A 24198-nucleotide genomic window follows, 5' to 3' on the forward strand; every position below is an offset into this window, starting at 1 on the left:
TGCAGTGAACATTGGAGTGCATGTGTTTTTTTGAATTATGGTTTTCTCTGGGTATATGCCCAGTAGTGGGATTGCTGGATCATATGGTAATTCTATTTTTAGTTTTTTAAGGAACCTCCATACTGTTCTCCATAGTGGCTGTATCAATTTACATTCCCACCAACAGTGCAAGAGGGTTCCCTTTTCTCCACACCCTCTCCAGCATTTGTTGTTTGTAGATTTTCTGATGATGCCCATTCTAACAGGTGTGAGGTGATACCTCATTGTAGTTTTGATTTGCATTTCTCTAATAATTAGTGATGTTGAGCAGCTTTTCACATGCTTCTTGGCCATCTGTATGTCTTCTTTGGAGAAATGTCTATTTAGGTCTTCTGCCCATTTTTGGATTGGGTTGTTTGTTTCTTTAATATTGACCTGCATGAGCTGTTTATGTATTTTGGAGATTAATCCTTTGTCCATTGATTCGTTTGCAAATATTTTCTCCCATTCTGAGGGTTGTCTTTTCGTCTTGATTATGGTTTCCTTTGCTGTGCAAAAGCCTTGAAGTTTCATTAGGTCCCATTTGTTTATTTTTGTTTTTATTTCCATTACTCTAGGAGGTGGATCAAAAAAGATCTTGCTGTGATGTATGTCAAAGAGTGTTCTTCCTATGTTTTTGTCTAAGAGTTTTAGAGTGTCTGGTCTTACATTTAGGTCTTGAATCCATTTTGAGTTTATTTTTGTATATGGTGTTAGTGAGTGTTCTAATTTCATTCTTTTACATGTAGCTGTCCAGTTTTCCCAGCACCAGTTATTGAAGAGACTGTCTTTTCTCCATTGTATATCCTTGCCTCCTTTGTCATAGATTAGTTGACCATATGTGTGTGGGTTTACCTCTGGGCTTTCTATCTTGGTCCATTGATCTATGTTTTTGTTTTTGTGCCAGTATCATATTTTCTTGATTACTGTAGCTTTGTAGTATAGTCTGAAGTCAGGGAGTCTGATTTCTCCAGCTCCATTTTTTTTCCCTCAAGACTGCTTTGGCTATTCGGGGTCTTTTGTTTCTCCATTCAAATTTTGAGGTTTTTTGTTCTAGTTCCGTAAAAAATGCCATTGGTAATTTGATAGGGATTGCATTGAATCTGTAGATTGCTTTGGGTAGTGTAGTCATTTTGACAATATTGATTCTTCCAATCCAAGAACATGGTACATTTCTCCATCTGTTGGTATCATCTTTAATTTTTTTCATCAGTGTCTTATAGTTTGCTGCATACAGGTCTTTTGTCTCCTTAGGTAGGTTTATTCCTCGGTATTTTATTCTTTTTGTTGCAGTGGTAAATGGGAGTGTTTTCTTAGTTTCTCTTTCAGATTTTTCATCATTAGTGTATAGGAATGCAAGAGATTTCTGTGCATTAATTTTGTATCCTGCAACTTTACCGAATTCATTGATTAACTCTAGTAGTTTTCTGGTGGTATCTTTAGGATTCTCTATGTATAGTATCATGTCATCTGTAAACAGTTACAGTTTTACTTTTCTTTTCTAATTTGTATTCCTTTTATTTCTTTTTCTTCTCTGATTGCCGTGGCTAGGACTTCCAAACTATGTTGAATAATAGTGGTGAGAGTGGACATCCTTGTCTTGTTCCTGATCTTAGAGGAAATGCTTTCAGTTTTTCACCATTGAGAATGATGCTTGCTGTGGGTTTGTCATATATGGCCTTGATTATGTTGAGGTAGTTTCCCTCTATGCCCACTTTCTGGAGAGTTTTTATCATAAATGGGTGTTGAATTTTGTAAAAAGCTTTTTTTGCATCTATTGAGATCATATGGTTTTTATTCTTCGGTTTGTTACTCTGGTGTATCACATTGATTGATTTGCGTATATTGAAGAATCCTTGCATCCCTGGGATAAATCCCACTTGATCATGGTGTATGATCCTTTTAGTGTGTTGTTGGATTCTGTTTACTGGTATTTTGTTGAGGATTTTTGCATCTATATTCATTAGTGATATTGGTCTGTAATTTTCTTTTTTTGTAGTATCTTTGGTTTTGGTATCAGGGTGATGGTGGCCTCATAGAATGAGTTTGGGAGTGTTCCTTCCTCCGCAATTTTTTGGAATAGTTTGAGAAGGATGGGTGTTAGCTCTTCTCTAAATGTTTGATAGAATTCACCTGTGAAGCCATCTGTTCCTGGACTTCTGTTTGTTGGAAGATTTTAAATCACAGTTTCATTTTTATTACTTGTGATTGGTCTGTTCATATTTTCTATTTCTTTCTGGTTCAGTCTTGGAAGGTTATACCTTTCTAAGAATTTGTCCATTTCATCCAGGTTGTCCGTTTTATTGGCATAGAGTTGCTTGTAGTAGTCTCTTAGGATGCTTTGTATTTCTGTGGTGTCTGTTGTAACTTCTCCTTTTTCATTTCTATCTTTATTGATTTGAGTCCTCTCCCTCTTTTTCTTGATGAGTCTGGCTAATGGTTTACCTATTTTGTGTATCTTCTCAAATAACCAGCTTTTAGTTTTATTGATCTTTGCTATTGTTTTCTTTGTTTCTATTTCATTTATTTCTGCTCTGGTCTTTATGATTTTTTTTCTTCTACTAACTTTGGGTTTTGTTTGTTCTTCTTTCTCTAGTTCCTTTAGGTATAAGATTAGATTGTTTATTTGAGATTTTTTTTTTTTGTTTCTTGAGGTAGGCTTGTATAGCTATAAACTTCCCTCCTAGAACTGCTTTTGCTGCATCCCATAGGTTTTGGATCGTCGTGTTTTCATTGTCATTTGTCTGTAGGTATTTTTTGATTTCCTCTTTGATTTCTTCAGTGATCTCTTGGTTACTCAGTAACGTATTGTTTAGCCTCCATGTGTTTGTGTTTTTTGCATTTTTTCCCCTGGAATTCATTTCTAATCTCATAGCGTTGTGGTCAGAAAAGATGCTTGATATGATTTCAGTTTTCTTAGATTTACTGAGGCTTGATTTGTGAGCCAAGATGTGATCTATCCTGGAGAATGTTCCGTGCACCCTTGAGAAAAAAGTGTAATCTGCTGTTTTTGGATGGAATGTTCTATAAATAACAGTTAAATCTGTCTGGTCTATTGTGTCATTTAAAGCTTCTGTTTCCTTATTTATTTTCATTTTGGATGATCTGTCCATTGGTGTAAGTGAGGTGTTAAAGTCCCCCACTATTATTGTGTTATTGTCGTGCTGCTTTCAATAATTTTTCTTTGTCTTAATTTTTGCCAATTTGATTACTACGTGTCTCGGCGTGTTTCTCCTTGGGTTTATCCTGTATGGGACTCGCTGCACTTCCTGGACTTGGGTGGCTATTTCCTTTCCCACGTTAGGGAAGTTTTTGACTATAATCTCTTCAAATACTTTCTCTGGTCCTTACTCTCTCTCTTCTCCTTCTGGGACCCCTATAATGTGAATGTTGTTGTGTTTAATGTTGTCCCAGAGGTCTCTTAGGCTGTCTTCCTTTCTTTTCATTCTTTTTTCTTTATTCTGTTCCGCAGCAGTGAATTCCACCATTCTGTCCTCCAGGTCACTTATCCATTTTTCTGCCTCAGTTATTCTGCTATTGATTCCTTCTAGTGTAGTTTTCATTTCAGTTATTGTATTGTTCATCTCTGTTTGCTTGTTCTTTAATTCTTCTAGGTCTTTGTTAAACATTTCTTGCATCTTCTCGATCTTTGTCTCCATTCTTTTTCCGAAGTCCTGGATCATCTTCACTATCATTATTCTGAATTCTTTTTCTGGAAGGTTGCCTATCTCTAGTTCATTTAGTTGTTTTCCTGGGGTTTTATCTTGTTCTTTCATCTGGTACATGGTCCTCTGCCTTTTCGTCTTGTCTGTTTTTCTGTGAATGTGGTTTTTGTTCCACAGGCTACAGGATTGTAGTTCTTCTTGCTTCTGCTGTCTGTTTTCTGGTGGATGAGGCTATCTAAGAGGCTTGTGCAAGTTTCCTGATGGGAGGGACTGGTGGTGGGTAGAGCTGACTGTTGCTCTGGTGGGCAGAGCTCAGTAAACTTTAATCCTCTTGGGCGGCTGATGGGTGTGGCTGGGTTTCCTCCCTGTTGGTTGTTTTGCCTGAGGCAGCCCAACAGTGCAGCCTACCTGGGCTCTTAGGTGGGGCTAATGGCAGACCCTGGGAGGGCTCACGCCAAGGATTACTTCCCAGAACTTCTGCTGACAGTGTCCTTGTCCCCACGGTGAACCACAGCCACCCCCCCGCCTCTGCAGGAGACCGTCCAACACTAGCAGGTACGTCTGGTTCAGTCTCCCCTGGGGTCACTGCTCCTTCCCCTTGGTCCTGATGTGCACAGTACTTTGTGTGTGCCCTCCAAGAGTGGGGTCTCTGTTTCCCCCAGTCCTGTCAAAGTCCTGCAGTCAAATCCCACTAGCCTTCAAAGTCTGATTCTCTAGGAATTCCTCCTCCCGTTGCCAGACCCCCAGGTTGGGAAGCCTTTCGTGGGGCTCAGAACCTTCACTCCAGTTGGTGGACTTCTGTGGTATAAGTGTTCTGCAGTCTGTGAGTCACCCACCCACCAGTTATGGGATTTGATTTTACTGTGTGCCCCTGCTACCGTCTTATTGTGGCTTCTCCTTTGTATTTGGACGTGGGGTATCTTTTTTGGTGAGTTCCAGTGTCTTCCTGTTGATGATTGTCCAGCAGTTAGTTGTGATTCTGGTGTTCTCGCAAGAGGGAGTGAGAGCACGTCCTTCTGCTCTACCATCTCGGTTCAGGGCCCCAGAAACTCACTGTTAATTCAATTACGTGTATTTGATTTAAATACGTAATTATTTAGTGAAAAGCCTAGAGTTAAAGAATGCTTATAAAGACTGGTGAAAGGGACGGCCATGTTTCTGCTGCCGTTTCTTTTCCCCTTTATTAGCGCCAGCCTCTGATAGATAGCAGTGAGACACATGCGACCAGATAATACTGGAAGAAAATGTTGTTTTTCACCTGTCTTTGACTTTTACTTTTCTTGATATTTCTACTCTGTGGAAAAAAGTAGTAAAATGTAAATGTTTGTCTCAGCTGCTTCTGTCTCAAAATTCATTTTCATGATAGGGCTATTGGACATCTGTTTATGTTTAAATGGTTAGCTAGGATGAGCTCTGGTCCAGAGGACGTTTTAGAATCATTCTACAGAAATTTGACTTTATGGCTCTGACTTTTAAGCAAAATATATTTAAAAAGAAAGTGTGTCCAAGAGGGAACTGGATGCGTTGATTCTAAAGATGGCACATACATCTAATAAATTGATTGTCTTGTGCATTTAGCATAAGTCTAAGGTTAACATTAATATAGTCTAAATACATATTTTAAGATGTGTTGATTTTTAATTGTTCTCTTGAAATTAAACAAGGTTATTTTGTTGTCTTAATGTAAATATAATTTAGTAAGAGATAGATTTTAAAATTTGTACTGGCTTCTGTAGAAAGTAAGTGCAGGGCTTCCCTGGTGGCGCAGTGGTTAAGAATCCACCTGCCAGTGCAGGGGACATGGGTTCGAGCCCTGGTCCGGGAAGATCCCTCATGCTGTGGAGCAACTAAGGCCGTGTGCCACAACTACTGAGCCTGTGCTCTAGAGCCTGCGAGCCACAACTACTTAGCCCGCGTGCCACAAGTACTGAAGCCTGTGCGCCTAGAGCCCCTGCTCTGCAATATGAGAAGCCACCGCAATGAGAAGCCTGCACACCGCAACGTAGCCCCCACTCACCGCAACCAGAGAAAGCCCGGGCACAGTAACGAAGACCCAATGCAGCCAAAAATAAATAAATAAAAATAAATAAATTTAGAAAGTAAGCGCGTTCAAACCTAACATACTTTAGGTAAATCCTTAAGTATTTTTGCTGATGGAAGGTAAATGAGGTATATTATAACCCCAATATGTGCTGTTTGACTTTTTATCTTTTTTTCTTGTATAAACTTATTTATTTTTGGCTGCAGTGGGTCTTCATTGCTGTGCGCAGGCTTTCTCTAGTTGTGGCGAGTGGGCGCTACTTTTCGTTGCAGTGTGCAGACTTCTCATTGCGGTGGCTTCTCTTGTTGCGGAGCACAGGCTCTAGGTGCGCGGGCTTCAGTAGCTGTGGCTCAAAGGCTCTAGAGCGCAGGCTCAGTAGTTGTGACACATGGGCTTAGTTGCTCCGCAGCATGTGGGATCTTCCCGGACTAGGGCTCGAACCCGTGTCTCCTGCATTGGCAGTTGGATTCTTAACCACTGCGCCACCAGGGAAGCCCCTGAGTTTTTTATCTTTAATTCAGTGTTTTAAGAAGTAGATAAGAGGCATGTGGATACCTTTAGCCCTTTTTATAGTAGTCTAACTCTAAATAACATTTCTGTCTTTGTCAGTTAGCGTTTGATTAGGGAAGTAAGATTATTGTTGTGATTGGTTTTTTGGTTTTCCCAATTGTAGGAACTAGTTATACACACCTGAATCTGCTTCTAGGCTTGAAGTTAGCAGGGCTAGTAGTTGGGAAGGGAACATGGACATGAACGGGGGGAGAGGAAGGTTAGACTGGAACCTGCAAAGAATATTTGGAACTTTTAGAAATGAGTTAGAACCTATGAGCCCAAACTTGAACTTTCATGGCTCTCACTGCTTCCACACCTGCAACCTTGATGATGTAGGTAACCTTCAACCTTGATGATGTAGGTAATCTGCAGTAGGTGTGGCACACCGCACCATGGAGCTGCACACAAACCTGCCCCAGTATTATTTGGAAAAGCAAAGGTGGAGATCTGACAGGAGCTGGAAGAGCTGTAGGCTCAATTGCTGCCCCATGCCAATGAGCCCAAAAATCCATGACACTGTGTGAGGACTGCGGCAACACCTGACCTTAGATTGACATTCTGAACCTGGCAGCTGCTTCACTTTTGTCTTCTAATCTCATGGGAATTTTTTTTTTTCTTTTTGAGGCCAACCCTAACCCACAACCATGCAGGGAATGAATGGTGTTTGGGAAAATGTAGTTGCAACCCGGCTAAGGTAAAAAGCCATCACAGACCATCACTTGTCACCACGGCACCAGTGCACACTTGTTTTTATCATATTTACCTTATAAATAAAGACAATTACAAAAGTATACTTTTGGTGAACATAATGCATCTATCCTTTGTTCACCTGATAACATACAAATGCTCTCCTTAAGAGAGGATACAAAATCCCTTTATCCATAGGTGGGTTAATTTTTTTTCTACCTATGTCACATTTTCTACTTAATATCCTGTAACTTAAATATGGAGATATGAGATTAGCTACTATCAGATGGATGTAGAAAGTGGGGTAAGAAGTAAGTTGGTTAATATATATACAAATTTTTTATATCATAAAAGGAAGAAATACTCATTAGAATTTTCATTTCTGCAACTAGTCATGTGGTTGTAGTTGCTGTCTATAATTATCTTCTGTTGTCATTCCACAGTCCCTCTGTTCTTGGCAATACCTCAGCTGGTTGTGGTTTCTTGCCTGATGGGGTGACCTAAATCTTCATTCCTTAAGGGTCTGGGTCATTAGCAGTCCTGCCTGGATTGTTTCCACTGACTTTAATCACAGTACATGGAAATACTAAGTGGCCTCCCAGAGGAACTCCTGCATTCCAGACATACTTTCTGTTAGCCCCTCTTGTGTGGTAGCAACCTGACTTCCCCTTGATTGTGAGATCAGAACCCTAGTCGGTTCTGTAACCCCCTTCTTTGTCTGTTAATTCATTGGCACGAATAACCCAAAGTGGCTGGGTGGCACCCTCAACTTACAGTTTAATGGAATCGTTTCTGCATCCCTTGGTGGAAACTAAGATCTTCCAAAGGAACTATATGGGCATAGATGGATATGGGTGGGTAAGTGATGTGGTGTGTTGTATGTGTCAGTGAATTGGGAAACAAAGGAAATCTGTTTAGAGTGAGAATGAGTTAATACAAATTAATACAGGTATATTTCACAGTACTTGGGGAGTTAGTAGGATACCCTATATGAAATATTTATTTTGAAAGAAGTGTAAATATATTCAGAACGTGCGTATAGTTTTTTCTTTTTTATTATCCCATATTTAATAATGTGCAGATGGTTGGTAGGTTGGTAGCAGTTGAGTTTGAATCTATGTGTTTTTTTGTTTGTTTTTTGGCCGTACGGCATGTGGGATCTTAGTTCCCCGACCAGGAATCGAACCTACGCCCCCTGCATTGGAAGCGTGGAGTCTTAACCAGTGGACCGCCAGGAGAGTCCCAAGTTTTGAATCTAGATCTGATATACTTCTTGGATTTTTTGTTTACCTAAAGGAGGAAATGAGAATTACATTTACTATTTTGAGCTTTTATAAATTAATTTTAAAGAATAAAGAACAGTGAATATAAGTGACATCATTTTCACAAATGAAAATACTGCAGTAGCATTGCTTGTCATATCTACTCTGAAACTGGAAAGAGGGTGAGCCTGGAGTCAGACCACCTGGCTTTAAATTCCAGCTGTTCTGCTTACCATGACTTTCTGTTAACTATGGCTCTTTAACAACCCCCCCCCCACCCCCCGCATTTCAGTGGCTTAAAATGAGTGTGCGTTATTACTCATGAATCTGTAGATCACATGGATGGTTCTGATCACCTGGGCTAGATTTGGCAGATTTCATCTAGGATAGCTCATAACATCGGTGGTCACCTGGCAGATTGTCTGGAAGCTGGCTGGTCTATGGTGGCTTCTCACATTTCTGGCTGTTGGCTGGCTCTCTGCTGGATGATGGAGGGTGACTGAGGCACATGTCTCTCATCATTTATCAGGCAAGTCTGGGCTTCTTCACATGGTGGTGGCAGGATTCTTAGAGAGGTAGTAGAAACAAGCAAGGTCTCTTGAGGTCTACACTTGGAACTGGCACAACATCACTTCTGCCACGTTCTGTTGGTTCAAGGCAAGTCATGAGGCCAGACAAGATTCAAGATGTGGGAAAATGAGCTCTACCTCTTGATGGGAGGAGCTGCAGTGTCACATTGCTAGGGGTATGGCTACTAGGAGGGGTGGAGAATTGGGGCGATTGTATAAGCATTTTACCATACAACATGATGCTGCACAAGTCTATTCATCCCTTTGAATCTGTTTCCTAACCTGTAAAAATGGCTAGGAGAGTAACAATTCTTTTTGAGACAATTTTGAAGATTAGGTAAAATAAACTGTGTAAAGTGTCTGTGGTAGTGCCTTAATATATGCCAATATGTGCTCAGTAAATGTTTATTATTATTACTTACAATGATTAGGTGTTCTATATTCATGACTAAAATACTCATAATAATCCTGTGATGCTGTCATTATTTCCTCCTTATAGCTGAGGAGACAGACTGAACTGCTTGAGTTACCAATATGCCAAGGTTGGTGGTAGACCCAACGTTGAACCAAGGTTTTTTGTTTTTGCTTTGAAAACCTAATACTGGCCTTTGACAGCCAGTACAGTGGTAAAACATGGGGCCTCTGGAACTGTTAGAGTCCTTGTCCCAGACCTTACTAGCCTTTCAGCCTTGGGCACATTACTTAACCTCTTTGTGCCTCACTTTCTAGGAAAGGAGATTGGTTACCTCCCACCATTGTTGGTGAGGATTAAATGAATTAATATACATTGTTTAGAACTACGAGCACAGGCTAGGTGGGTACTCTATATGTTATTCCTTTTCTTCTTCTTCTTACCCTATGCTGAAAAACCTTTCTTGTTGCAAATAAGAAAAACCTTTCTTATTGAAAATATTAAATGAGGCTGAAGTTAATCACCCTTTTCTTTTTAGAGCCATCTAATTTTTTCATGAAGTAGTATTAATCTTTATAGTTAGTTTCCTAATATAGTAATTATGGATTTTACTGATGTGAATTGGTTATATGGGGACATTTCAATTTGAGGAAAAACTATTCCACGGTACTTTGTCTTTTTTTTTTCTCCATCTCCTTCCTGAGCTTTTCTTGCACAATGTCATTCATTTCTGTGGCTTCTGTTTAATGTTGGTTACTCTCAAATCAACATCTGAAGTTTGACCTCACTCCTGATTTTCATTCCTTAATTGGTTTTTTTCTCTCTCCAGTTAGTTAATAAATTTACTATTTCTGTTATCTCTCACACTCTTCTCCTTTATACTTATTGCTTTTGGTTTAGTGCAGATTCTTCTCATTTTTTTTTTTTTTTATCTGACCTTATTTATTTGTTACTCTTAGAACATCTTATTTTTGACTGGACTCAGAGGTAGAAGCTTTCAGAGAGGACAGCCTCCCTCTCTTGGTAGTCTCTTCCTGGCATTTTTCTTTGGCCTCCTTCATTCTCTTGGCCAAAAGTTTAGCGTATTCTGCAGCCTTTCTTTATTTTTCTTGGTACACTGTTCCTTCAGAGCAATATGCTGATGTTTGTGTTGCAGAACACGTGGAATAACAAACACTGAATCTTGTGTGCCTTGGTCCTAGGTTACTTACCCTCTTTGTTTAGGGGCTTTCTCACAACACACTGGTGGACATGATCTTCTCTAGAGAGATTGAAAAGTTTGCGAATTTTAGCGATTTTGGTCCCGAGTCGACGAGGCGCAGTAGTGTCAGTGACTTCAGGAATATCCTTCTCTCCCTTTTTATTTTTTTTTAAATAATGACCAAGTTGAAAACACTTGGACTGGTGTCCACAATGCAACCCTGAACAGATTTGCACTTTCTTTCTCCAGTCTTCCTTGGTCTGTAACAGGACTGCCCCTTAGTAGCAGATGGACACGGCCATGGAGACACCCTGATTCATGGGAAACCTTGTTTGTCGTTCCCACCAATGATTTCGACCACATAACACGTCCATTCTTTACCCAGAGCATTAGCAGCAACTTCTGTGGCCATACACTTCTCATAAAAGGTACAAAGTTTGCATTCATTGTCCACTTCAGTGAGTTTCTGGCATCTAGTGGCTGGGAAAGAGATATTCAGTTTCATCCTGAAGCAGCTGACCAGCTCCAAGGTGCTGCAAAAAAGAGCTCATCATTTTTTTCTTAAATTAGTTTAGAAGCCTCCTAGTCAGTCTCTTAACTCCATTCTTACCTTTTCCCAGTCCATCTTCCAGGGACTGTCAAAATAGTTTATGTAAAGAACATTTGATCATTTTATTCGTTTGGTTAAAATGTTAACTTCACATTGCTTGCAAGAAAAAATAAAGTTGAGCGTTCAGGGCTCTTGATGAATCTGTCTCTGCTTCCCTCTCCAGCAGAATCTTTAGTTACTTTGCAACAGAATTTCTGATTTCTGCTGTGTGAAATTATCCAGGATTGTTATATTCTCTTGCATGTCTGTGCATCTGCGTGTGCTTTTAATTTCATGTGAAATCCTCTGCGTATGTTTGTTCTGTTGGCACACTTTGCGCATCTTTTTAAAGATTTAGCTCAAGTGTGATTTTTCAGGGAAGGTTTCCTTATCCCTACTACATACTTTCAGACTCCTGATTCTTTGCCTGGATTGGTATATGAGTTATTATAGCTTTTATCTCATTGGTGTTTTTAAACATCCTTTTTTGGATATAATTCACATACAATACAGTTCACTAATTTAGTGTACAGCTCAGTGGTTTAGTATATTTACAGAGTCGTGCATCTGTTACCACAGTCAATTTTAGAACATTTCATTACCCCGCAAAGAAACCCACACCTTTTAGCCAACACCCCCTAACGTCTCATCTCCCTTCCCCTCCCCTCTGCAACCACTAATCTGCTTTCTGTCTCTATAGATCTGCCTATTCTGTACATTTCATATTAGTGGAATCATTTAATATTTGGTCCCTTGTAATTGGTGTCTTTAACTTAATGTTGTCGAAGTTCATCTGTGTTGTGGTATATGTCAGTACTTCATTTCTTGTTATTGCCAGATATTCCATTATATGGCTAGACTATATTTTATCCATTCATTAGTTGATGGGCATTTGGGTTGTTTCCACTTTAGCTATTATGAGTAATACTATAATGAGCATTCGTGTAAAAGTTTATGTGCAGACATGTTTTTATTTCTGCTGGATCATATGTTAACTTGGTTTAACTGTTTGAGGAAAAGCCAAAGCTACAGCACCGTTTTACATTCCTACCATCGGTGTATGAAGGTTTTAATTTCTCTACATCCTTGCCCACACTTGTTATTGTCTGTCTTTTTGATTATAGCCATCCTAGTGGGTGTGAGCTGGTATCTCATTGTGGTTTTGATATGCATTTCCTGATGGTTAATGATGTTGAGCAATTTTTCATGTGTGTATTAACAACTTGTGTATCTTTGGAAAACTGTTCAGATCCTTTGTCCATTTTAAAATTGAGTTGTGATAGTTCTTTGTGTACTCTAGATACAAGCTCCTTAGCAGATACACTTATGTATATGATTTACATAAATTTTCTCCCATTCTGTTGGTAGCTGTTACGTTTTCTTTTTTTTTTCTTTTTAAATTATATTTTGTTCTTTTTTTTTTTTTTTAAACTTTGGGTTTAGTTATGTATTTATTTATTTATTTATCTATTTATGGCTGTGCTGGGTCTTCGTCTCTGTGCGAGGGCTTCCTCCAGTTGTGGCAGGCAGGGGCCACTCTTCATCGTGGTGCGTGGGCCCCTCATCATCGCGGCCTCTCTTGTTGCGGAGCACAGGCCCCAGACGCGCAGGCTCAGCAATCGTGGCTCATGGGCCCAGTTGCTCCGCGGCATGTGGGATCTTCCCAGACCAGGGCTCGAACCCGTGTCCCCTACATTGGCAGGCAGACTCTCAACCACTGCACCACCAGGGAAGCCCTGTTATGCTTTCTTGATGTTACCCTTTGAAGCGCGAACTTTTTTTGTTTTTGTTATTAATTCCCTCTTATCCTTGTTGTATTCAGAGTTGAGCCCAGTCTCTGTCCTGCATTGCTATAGTCTTGACACCTAAAGGGATCCAGAATAAGCTATCATGGCATAAAAAATATTTACTTCCCTGTCTCCCATTTGTTCTTGTCAGGGCCCATTTATCTTTTCAAATAGTCATTTGTTTTCCTATCAATGCCCTTCCCCTATTAAGATGCTATATAAGGCTCAGATTTTAAATGTCTCCTTGAGTCACATTTTTCTGTGAACTCCTATACATACATACATTAGTAAAAATCTGTCTTTTGCTAATTTCTTGTATGGGAGGAAAAAATCTGTTTCCTCTATCCATCCTAAATTCATTGGCTGGGACCCTACGTATTAGACTGACAAAAGAACAATGCATTTTTAGAGAAGTGACAAGGCGAAGGAAAAGGACATTGAGTTTCTAAGGGTGGCAAACTGTGGAAAGTTAAATATACGGGGAATTAATGGAAGATAAGGGCTACTTAGTAAAGTTAAAATGTTTAAAAAATTGAGACTTCCCTGGCGGTCCAGTGGTTGGGACTTGGCCTTACAGTGCAGGGGTGCAGGTCCAGTCCCTGGTCAGGGAGCTAGGATCCCACATGCCTCGTGGCCAAACAAGCAAAACATAAAACAGAAGCAATATTGTAACAAATGCAATAAAGACTTTAAAAATGGTCCACATCAAAAAAATCTTTTAAAAAAGTTTTAAAAATTGAGATATGATTGACATATACCATATTAGTTTCAGGTGTACAACGTAATGATTTGGTATTGTATATATTGTGAAATGATTACCACAATAAGTCTAGTTATAGTTAACATCCATCACCACACCTAGTTACACATTTTTTTTTTATGGAAAGAACTTTTTAAGATTTATTCTCTTAGCAAATTTCAAATATACAATGCAGTATTATTAATTATAGTCACCATGCTGCACTTACATCCCCATGACTTATTTTATAACTGGAAGTTTGTACTTTTTGACCACGTTCACCCATTTTGCCCACCTCACCCTCCAGCTCTGGCAGCCACCAATGTAATTTGTTCCCTCTATCTGTGAATTCAGTTTTTTGTTTGGTTTAGATTCCACATATAAATGAGATCATACAGTATTTGTCTTTCTCTCTCTGACTTATTTCACTTAGCATAATGCCCTCCAGTTCCATCTGTGTTGTTGCAAATGGCAGGATTTCCTTCTTTCATTTAATGGCTGAATAATATTCTATTGGAATTAAATTTGGAATTGAATTCCAGCTTTGTCAATTACAAGAGTTATGACCTGTGGGCTATGGACATGTTGTTTCTATTAATTCTTTCTTAGCATGAACCTCATATATTTCAGGGTTGCTGGAAAGATGAGTAACACCAAGTATTGAATACGTAAAAGTAATTTATGTAGTTTCTGGCAAATAGATGCTCAATGAATGTTAGTTTTATTCTTTCATTTACTATGTAGTTAATACAGTAATTTGGCAATCTAGAAGTAGACTTTTGTTTTCAAAATACTATTTTCATAATGTTCTTGCCTGCAGCCAAAGACTTCCTTAGTAGTTACATCTTGAGTTCTAGAAATATTTCAAAGTGCTAAGTTAGAACTGGCAATTACTTTTTTTATTTAAAAAAATTTTATGTTTTAAAAACACAAATGGAGGTCATGCTGTATGTATTGTTTTGCCTTTTCAATTTAATGATGTATTTTGGACTTTGATCTGGGTCAGCACATAAATTGCATCATCACTTGTAGTTTTGTATGTTTATACCAAAAATTGCTTAACTTTACTGTTGTAGGACATGTAATTTTACATACTTTTCTGTTATACTCGTCTCTGCATGTAAATATATTAAAAAAAAATGTAGCCCATGTTGCCATTGCCTGGTATCTTGGGGTTCAAACTGGCATGTGGAGAAGACAGAGTCAAGGAACTGGGATAGAATTAGAGTCAAGAGCAATAATGGAACCATACCGAAAGCCTTCTCTACTTTGGGATTACTATTTATTTCCCCAAGACAATAAACTCTTTTTGTTGTTGAATGTAGTTGGACTAGGAAATTTTGTTCCTTGACACTTCACGAATCCAAATGGATACTGTGAGCACTCTTTTTTTTTATTTTTTTAATTTATTTATTCATTTATTTTTGGCTGTGTTGGGTCTTTGTTGCTTCGTGTGGGCTTTCTCTAGTTGTGGCGAGCGGGGGCTACTCTTCATTGTGGTGTGCGGGCTTTTCATTACGGTGGCTTCTCTTGTTGCGGAGCACGGGCTCTAGGCGCGCGGGCTTCAGTGGTTGTGGCGCGAGGGCTCAGTAGTAGTGGCGCCCAAGGGCTTAGTTGCTCCGCAGCATGTGGGATCTTCCTGGACCAGGGCTCGAACCCTTGTCGCCTGCATTGGCAGACGGATTCTTAACCACTGCACCACCAGGGAGGTCCCTGTGAGCACTCTTATCTTGCACTTGTCTAAGTGGAAATGCTCTAGTGTTTTGTAACTAAGTTTAATTATTTGCTCTTTACTTCTGAAAGGTACTGTTCATTATATTAAAAGAATCTCTCCTCTTTTCCTGATTTGTTCTGAGAGAGATTTATATAAATCAGGAATAGGGAGTAGTTTAATTTAGATGATCTTGTGTTTTTTTTTTTTTTCTTTTGCCTGTCAATATAATTCATTCATTAATAGATTCTCTGATGTTGACAGTCTTTGCTGAGAGAACTCGTTTGCAAGACAGAGATTGTACACTAGTGAGAAGTGAAATCATGTGCATATTTATTATTTGTCTCAGCTAAAACAAATTCCTGATCTATGGTCGAACCACCTGTGTATCAGTACCTCTGGCTTGGAGAATTGCCATATCCCCATCAGTTTAAATCTGTTTTACTGTAAACCATGTATTTATTCTCTAGGGAGATGGAGTTATTCTGATTATCTCGGCCAGTTAGGGCCTATTTAATGGAGTTAGATATTACTGCTACCCTAAATTCATTGCAGCTACATTATCAAAGAGGGTTGTAATGGTTGTAGGGGAGGCAGGCACATACCCACATTGTTTTGGGTATCTTGACAGTGTGAAAATATGAGATAAGTAAGAGATATAAATATCTGAAAGGAAGGGACCAATGTGGCAAACAGTGTGGTTAGCTTCTTTCTTGCAAATGGAGCTCAGGTTTGTTACATGTGCTTGGGAGGAGGCTGGTCCCTAGTGAACCACAAGGGTTAAATAAGAGTAGTTTAAACCAACTGTGGCAGTTTCATTTCCCTTGCTAGCATCTGGTTTAATAATGGTGTTATTACCTGTTTCAAGTTTTGCTAGTTCATTGTGTGTAAAATCCTTCCTTATTGTGGTCTTAATTTTTATTTTTTTCATTACAAAGGAGAGAGGGGACAACTTGTCAAATGTTTAATGGATATTTATTCGTGTTTTGTAATGCACCTGATATTGACGCTTTTTTCCTGTTTGGTTGTGTTTTTCTTCCCTATTTGTACGTGTTCTTTGTATATTCTGGTTACTAACTTTAAAAAAAAGTTGAGTTATAAATACCTTCCCCCATATTGAGGTATTAATTTTAATGTAGTAAAGATTATCAATTTTTTATTTCATGGTTTTTTTAAAATTTATATTTAGTTTGGTTTAAGAAATCTTTCCAGACTTGGGTCATAAAAAATGTCTCTTGTTTTAAACCTTTGTCTTTCATTTCATTTCACTGGGGATGCTTTTGTTTTTTTTCCTCATCAGTAGTGGGATAGGGATTGAAATCCATTTTTTCCTTTATGAATATTCAGATTCCTTTGTTAAAGAGTCCATCTTTTCTGCATTGATCTGCAAAACTAACTCTATCACAATCAAGTTACCATATGTGTGTAGGTCTATTTTTAGACTCATTTCTGTTCCATGATCTATATGTCTATCCTCACTGTAATAACTTACGCTTTCTGTTAGGGCAAATTCCTCCCCACTTCATTTTTCATGTGTGTTTTAGCTTTTTGCACATCTGAATAATTTTAAAATCTGGTACTAAGGTCTTTCAGGTGCTCTGTTGACTTATTTATTTATAAGATACTTTGGGGGAGAATTGCCATCTTTATGATATGAACATAGTATATCTTTGTAAGCATTTAGATTTTATATAATGTTTTTTAGTAAGGTGTTACAGTTTTCATCATATAGGTCTTAAACATGTTTGGTTAAATCTTTAAAATGTACCTTGAAATATTTTTTTTTGATTTTAATTTACATTTTCAGTTGCTTTGACTGGTGTATGGAAATGCAATAGATTTTTGCATACTAATCTGCCTACCTTATTAAGCTTTTTGTTTTCCAATATTTTGCTGTTTATCAGTTTCTACATAGCAAATTATATCACTTGCAAATAATGAGACTGTAGTTTCTAATCCTTATACACTGATTTCCTTTTCTTAGTGTACTAGCTAGAATCTTCTGGTAAATATTAAAGAGCAGTAGTGGTAGTGGAATTATTATTATTTTTTGGCTTTAGAGGGAATACTTGATACGTTTCACCATTAAGAATGATGTTTGTTGTTGGTTTTTGGTAGATAAGCTTTATTTAGGTAAGCATATTTTCTTTTCTTGTATTTTTAGCAAATGGGCATTGATTTCTGCAGGTGTTGAGATAGTTTTCTTTCTTCCTTCAGTGTGTTGATGTGGTAGATCGTGTTGATAGATTTTTCTGGTTATAAACCAACCTTGCATTATTAGGATAAACCCAAGTTGGTCATAAGATAGCTACCCTGTCCAATATAGAAGCCACTAGCCCCATGTGGCAGTTTAATTTTAATGAGAATTAAGCAAAATTAAAATCCAGTTTCTTAGGCATACCAACCACATTTCAAGTGTTAATTGTAGCTAGCGGCTATGATATTGGACAGTGCAAATTATAGAATGTTTCCATTGCAGGAAGTTCTGTTGAGCAGTGCTGTGATATAGCTGTCTTTTAAGATACGTTGCTGGAGTTATGTGGTTAATCCATGTATGTATGTTTGCTTATGAGTCTTTGTAGTATTTTTTGATTTTCATGTCAGGGTTTTATTAGTTTCACAGAAAGATGGAAAATATTCTCTTTGTGTCTGTTTTCTGGAAGCTTTTGTATAAGATGGAACCATTCTGTTCTTTGAAAATTTGAAACAGCTCATTAAGCCTGATGTTTCGTTTTCAATTTTCAGTTTCTTTAATGATTACTGGTCTATTTAGATTTTTAAATTTCTTCTAGAATAAGGTTTTGTTATTTATGTTGTTTTTCTAGGAAATTATATCACCTGAGTTACCAGATTTATTGGCATAAAGCAGGGATTCAGCAAACTATTGCCCACGGGCTGCCTGCCTCTTTTTGTAAATAAAGTTTTATTGGAATACAGCCACACTCATTCATATTGTCTGTGATTGCTTTAGTGCTGTAAGTGCAGAGTTAGGAAAGAAGGTATGAGCCATAAGCCAAAAGCATTTATTGTCTAGTCTTTTAAGAAAAAGTTTGCCAATCCTTGGCTTAAAGTATTCTTTATCATGCTTTTAATACCCATACTAATGTCTGTAGTTACATTCTTTTTTTATTCCTAATGTTAATTTTAAAAATTTCTATTCTTGATCAGCCTTATCAGAAATTTGCCAATTTTTGGCTGTTTAGGTGTATTCTCCTAATTAACTTCTGCTCTTTATTATTTTTTTTCTCTATTCTTTGGGTTCATTTTTGTTTTATTCTTATTTTCTTTTCCTGGCTCCTTAGGTTTCATGCTTAACTTCTTTATTTTAACCCTTTTTTTCTTTTCAGTATAAATATAAAAGGCTCTCAATTTTCCTTTCTATACTACTTTCCCTAATTACTACAAGTTTTGTATCTATTTTTTCTTACATCTGTGTTATTATTATTTGTGTGTTTTTACATTTCCTAACACATGGACATATTTATCTTTTTGTTTTCTACTGGTTGATGACATTTTAGTCAGAAAGATGTGGTCAGTGAGATTTGGATTCTTTTGAATTTGTTGTATACTAGATTGTCCTTAATTTTTCTAAGTGTTATATATTGTGCTTGAGAAGAATGTGTAAGAGTGCAGGGTTCTATGAATGACCAACAAGTCAAGCTTGTTAATTATCTTATTTAAGTTTTCTATATCTTTGTTAATTTTTCTAGTGTATAATCTGTCAGTAGTGGAAAAGGTGTTAAAACTGTTTGTACTCTGTTCATGGATATGTCAGTTTATCCCTGTGGTTTTATCAATTTTTGCTGTATTTTAATGTCGTTTAATAGTTCATATAAATGTAAAATTACCTTCCTGGTGATTTCACTATTTTAATTATTTTGTGATGACTTCTTTATGATGATGTCTTATAACTTTTTATGTTTTAAAATCTGTTTGGTCTGATAATAATGTAGGTACCCACTTTTCTTTTTCTTGTAGTTTCCATTTTCTGTTCTGTGCCCAACCTTTCCCTTTTCTTTGCTTGCTTTTATTTCTTTTTAAAGATTTGTTTTCATTTTACCACAATCCATTTCTTTTTCTTTTTTTTTATTGAAGTTTCTTTTAATTGAAGCAATTTGACATGTAACATTGTGTAAGTCCGAGGTGTACAGCATATTACTTTGATACATTTATATACTGTAATATGATTGTTGAAGTAGTGGTACTAATCACATTACATAATTATAGTACAACATTATTGTCTATATTTATTATTCTGTGCATAGATCTCTATGGCTTATTTACTACTTGTTACAAGTTTGTACCCCTGAACACCATTAGTCTTATCCCCTATTCTTTCTACCCCATGCATCCCCTGGCAACCACCATGTTACTGTGTTTTTTATAGGTTTAACTTTTTGGATTCCACTTATAAGTGATAACATGTCTTTCTCTGATTTACCTCACTTAGCATAATGTGCTCACGTTCCATCCATGTTGTCGCAGTGGCGGGATAACCTCCTTTCTCATGGTTGAATAATATTCCTTTGTGTATATATACCACCTCTATTTTATCCATTTATCCATTGATGACCTTTGGGGTTTTGTAATATCCTTTATTATTTAATAATAATAATATATTATTATTGTGAATAATACTGTGATAAACATGAAAGTGCGTGAATTTTGTCAAAATTCTGTTTTCATTTCCTTTGAGTATATACTCAGAAGTGTAATTGCTGGATTGTATGGTAGATCTATTTTTTTTTTTTTTTTTTTTTTTTGAGGAACAGCCATGTTGTTTTTATTGAACAACCATGTTGTTTTCCATAGTGCTTGGACCAATTTACATTCCCACCAACAATTTATAAGAGTTCCCTTTTCACCACATCTTTGCCAGCACTTGTTGTCTCTTCTTGGTTATTGCCATTCTAACATGTGTGAGGGGATATCTCATTGTGGTATTGATTTGTATTTCCCTGATGATTAGTGTGATGTCAAGCATCTCTTCATATGTGTGTTGGCCATTTTGATGTTCTTTTTGGGAAAATGTCTATTTTTTCTGCCCATTTTTTAATTAGATTTTTTTTGTTATTAAGTTGATTAAGCTCTTTATATTTTGTATATTAACTCGTTATCCAATATATGGTTTGGGTAAATTTTCTCTGTACGTTTTGCTGTTTCTTTTGCTGTGCAGAAGCTTTTGAGTTTGATGTAGTCCCATTTGTTGATTTTTGCTTTTGCTGTTTGTGCTTTTGGTGAAGTCTAAAAAATCATTGCCAAAACCATTATTGGTGAGCTTCCTCCCTACATTTTCTTCTAGAAGTTTAATGGTATCAGGTCTTGTGTTTGTCTTTGATCCACTTTGAGTTAATTTTTGTGAGTGGTGTTAGATTGAGGTCCAGTTTCTTTGTTCTGCATGTGTTTCTCCAGTTTTCCCACCATCATTTGTTGAAGAGACTGTTCTTTCCCTATTCGGTATTTTCAGTTCCCTTGGTGAATATTTGTTGACCTTATACGCTGGAATTTAATTCTGGGCTCTTTATTCATTGGCTGATGTGTCTGTTTTTGTGCTTGTATCATACTCTCTTTATTACTATGGCTTGTGGTCTAGTTTGAAATCTGGAAGTGTGATATCTCTGGCTTTGTTCTTTTTTTCTCAGAATTGCTTTGGGTGTTTGGGATCTTTTGTGGGTCCCACAAGTTTTAGGATTATTTCCTCTATTCCTATGAAGAATAGCCTTTTATTTGATGGGGATTGTGTTGAAACTGTAGATAGCTTTGGTTAGTGTGGCCATTTTAACAGTGTTCTTTTGTTTCATGAGTGTGGGATATCTTTCCATTTGTTTATGTCTTTAATTTCTTTTAGCAGTCTTGTGGTTTTCATTATACAGATCTTTCACTTCCTTGGTTTAATTTATTTGTAAATATTTTATTATTTTTGATGCTATGGTAACCTGGATAGTTTTCTTTCTTTTTCAAATGCTCCATCATCAGTGTAAAGGACTGCAACTGATTTCTGTATGTTGATTTTGTATTCTGCACTTCACTGAAATTGTTAACTAATTCCAACAGTTTTTTTATTTATTTATTTATTTTTTTGATTCTATGTGTAAGATCATATCAGCAAATAGCAACAGTTTTACTTTGTTTCTAATTTGGATGCCTTTTATTTGTTGGTTTTGTGCAACTGTTTTAGCTAGTACTTCTGGTAATATACTGATTAGGAGTGGTGAGAGTGGGCATCCTTGTCTTGTTCCGGATCTTAGGGGAGACACGTTCAGTTTCTCTCCATTGACAATATGGCCTTTATGTTGAGGTATAGTCCTTCCATACCCAATATGTTGGCAATTTTCCTCATGAAAGAATTTTGCATTTTGTCAATAATTTTTCTGCAAATATTGAGATGATCATGTGATTTTTGCCCTTTATTTTATTGATGTGATGTATTACACTTATTGATGTACATACATTAAATCATCCTTTACATACCAGGGATAAATCCCACTTGCTCATGGTGTAATACGCCTTTGCATGTATTCTTGAATTTGGTTGCTAATATATTGTTGACAATTTTTGCATCTTTATATTCATCAGGAATATTGATCTATATATTTTTTTCCTGTGGTATCCTTATCTGGTTTTGGTATCAAGGTAATGCTACCTTCATAGAGTGAGTTAGGACATTTTCCTTCCTCAGTATTTTGGAAGAGTTTGAGGAGGATTGGTGTTAATTCTTCAGTGAAGATGTCTGGTTCTGGAGTTTTCTGTATTGGGAGATTTTTGATTACTGATTCAATCTCTTTACTCATTGTTGGTCTGTTCAGATTTTCTGTTTCTTCTTGATTCAGTCTTGGCAGGTTGTATGTTTGTAGAAATGTATCCTTTTCTTCTAGATTATGTTGGCATAAAATTGTTCATAGTAGTCACTTACAGTTTTATGTATTTCTGTAATATCAGTTGTAGTATTTCCTTTTTGGTTTCTAATTTTGAGTCCTCTCTTTTTTTTCTTAGTCTAGCTAAAGGTTTGTCAATTTTGTTTATGTTTTTGAAGAACCAGGTCTTAGTTTTGTTGATCCTATTGTTTTTCTGGTCTCCATTTTATATTATTTCCTTCCTTATGCTAACTTTGGACTTGATTTGTTGTTCTTTTTCTAGTCCCTTGAAGTGTAAAGCTACGTTATTTATTTGAGATCTTTCTAATTTCTTAGCATTTGCATTTATTGCTATAAATTTTTCTCTCAGAACTGCTTTTTCTGCATCCCACAATATTTGATATGTCGTTTTTGCATTTTCATTTGTGTTGAGAATTTTTATTTCCCTTTTGATTTCTTTGTTGACCCGGTGGTTGTTTAGAAGTGTATTGTTTAGCAGCTACATATTTGTAGGTCTTCTCAATTTTTTCTTGTTTATTTCTAATTTCATGTCATTGTGGTCAGAAAAGACAATTGGTATGATCTTAGTCTTAAATTTGCCGAGATTTGTTTTGTGGCCTAAGGTAGGATCTGTTGTGGAGAATGTTCCATGTGCACTTAAAAAGAATGTGCATTCTGCTGCTATTGGATGGATTGTTCTCTATATGTCTTTTAAGTCCATTTGTTCTAGAGAGTGGTTCAATTCCAATGTTACCTAGCTGATTTTCTGTCTGGATGATCTATCCATTGCTGTTAGGGGGCTGTTGAAGTTCCTTACTGTTACTGTATTGTCTCTTTCTCCCTTAAGATTTATTAGTATTTGTTTAACATGTCCCGTGCCTAAATGTTGGGGTTGTATATATTTACTTTTGTTATGCCTTGATATACTGATCCCTTTATCATTTTGTAATGACCTTTGTTGTCTCTTGTTACGCTTTTGGCTTGAAGTCTGCTTTGTCTGGTATAAGTATGGCTACACCTGCCTTCTTTTGGTTTCTGTGTGCTTGGAATATCATTTTCTGTCCTTTCACTCTGAGTCTACATGTGTCTTTAGAGCTGAAATGAGTCTCCAGTAGGCAGAGTATAGTTGGGTCTTGTTTTTTTATCCATCCAGCTATTACGTGTCTTTTGGTTGATGAGGTCAGTCCATTTACGTTTAGGGTGATTATTGATATGTAAAGATTTACTACCTCCATTTTATTTTTTGCCTGCTGGTTATTTTGTCTTTCCATTTCCTTTCTTTCTATTTTTGTCTACATTTGTATGCGGTGGTTTTCCATGGCGATTTGCTAAGTCACACCCCCCGCCCCCTTTTTTTTTATGTTTTGTGTCTCTGCTCTAGATTTTTGCTTGGTGGTTACCATAAGGTTTACATAACCCACTTCATAGGTAAATAGTTCTTTTTCTGTGGATAGCAACTTATTTTCATTCACCTATAAAGGTTTCAGCCTTTTACTCTTCTTTCTTTATAATTCTGATGTCATAAATTATCTTTTCATATTGTGATTTCATTACCAAGTTGTAGTAGCGATAGTTATTTTTAATGTTCTTTTCCTTTAACCTTGATGCTATAATCAAGTGTTTTATATATTTTTGTAAAGAAAGTAACAGTTTTCTAATTCTATTTATCACCTTAGAGTTTTGTGTACTTTTGTCTTTTTGTTTCAGTTTAAATTGCTCATCCTAACATTTCTCGTAAGGCAGGTCTGATGGTGGTGAACTCACTTTTGTTTGTCTGGGAAAGCTTTTATGTCTTCTTCATATCTGAAATGTAATTTTGCTGGATAGAGTATTCTTAGCTGGCAGTTTTAATGTTTCAGTACTTTGTCATTCCATTCTCTCCTGGCCTGTGTAGTTTCTGTTGAAAAATCTGCTGATAGCTTCATTGGGGTCAGAGAGGGGGTTCCCGTCTTTTTTTTCCCCCTGCCTGCCCTTAAAGTTTTTTTTTTTTTTTTTAAAGAAATTCATGTTCTTTTATTTATTTATTTATTTATTTATTTATTTATTTATTTATTTATTTATGACTGTGTTGAGTCTTCGTTTCTGTGCGAGGGCTTTCTCTAGTTGTGGCA

General features: G+C 36.9%; 1 protein-coding gene and 1 pseudogene across 8 annotated transcripts in view; one reads left to right on the plus strand and one right to left on the minus strand.

Annotated features, from left to right (window-relative positions):
- Positions 1-24198, plus strand: part of PDS5B (PDS5 cohesin associated factor B) — a 201216-nt gene that overhangs the window by 24470 nt on the left and 152548 nt on the right. The window lies entirely within an intron of this gene.
- The window catches only part of LOC309615649 (small ribosomal subunit protein eS6 pseudogene), a 35188-nt pseudogene continuing 12532 nt past the window's right edge, over positions 1543-24198 (minus strand). Inside the window, exon 2 of the transcript XR_014249807.1 lies at positions 1543-24049. The product of XR_014249807.1 is annotated as a small ribosomal subunit protein eS6 pseudogene (transcript). The remainder of the gene's footprint in view (positions 24050-24198) is intronic.

This window comes from Balaenoptera borealis (assembly GCF_965194805.1).
Source record: "Balaenoptera borealis genome assembly, chromosome: 18".
Classification (NCBI taxonomy): domain Eukaryota; kingdom Metazoa; phylum Chordata; class Mammalia; order Artiodactyla; family Balaenopteridae; genus Balaenoptera; species Balaenoptera borealis.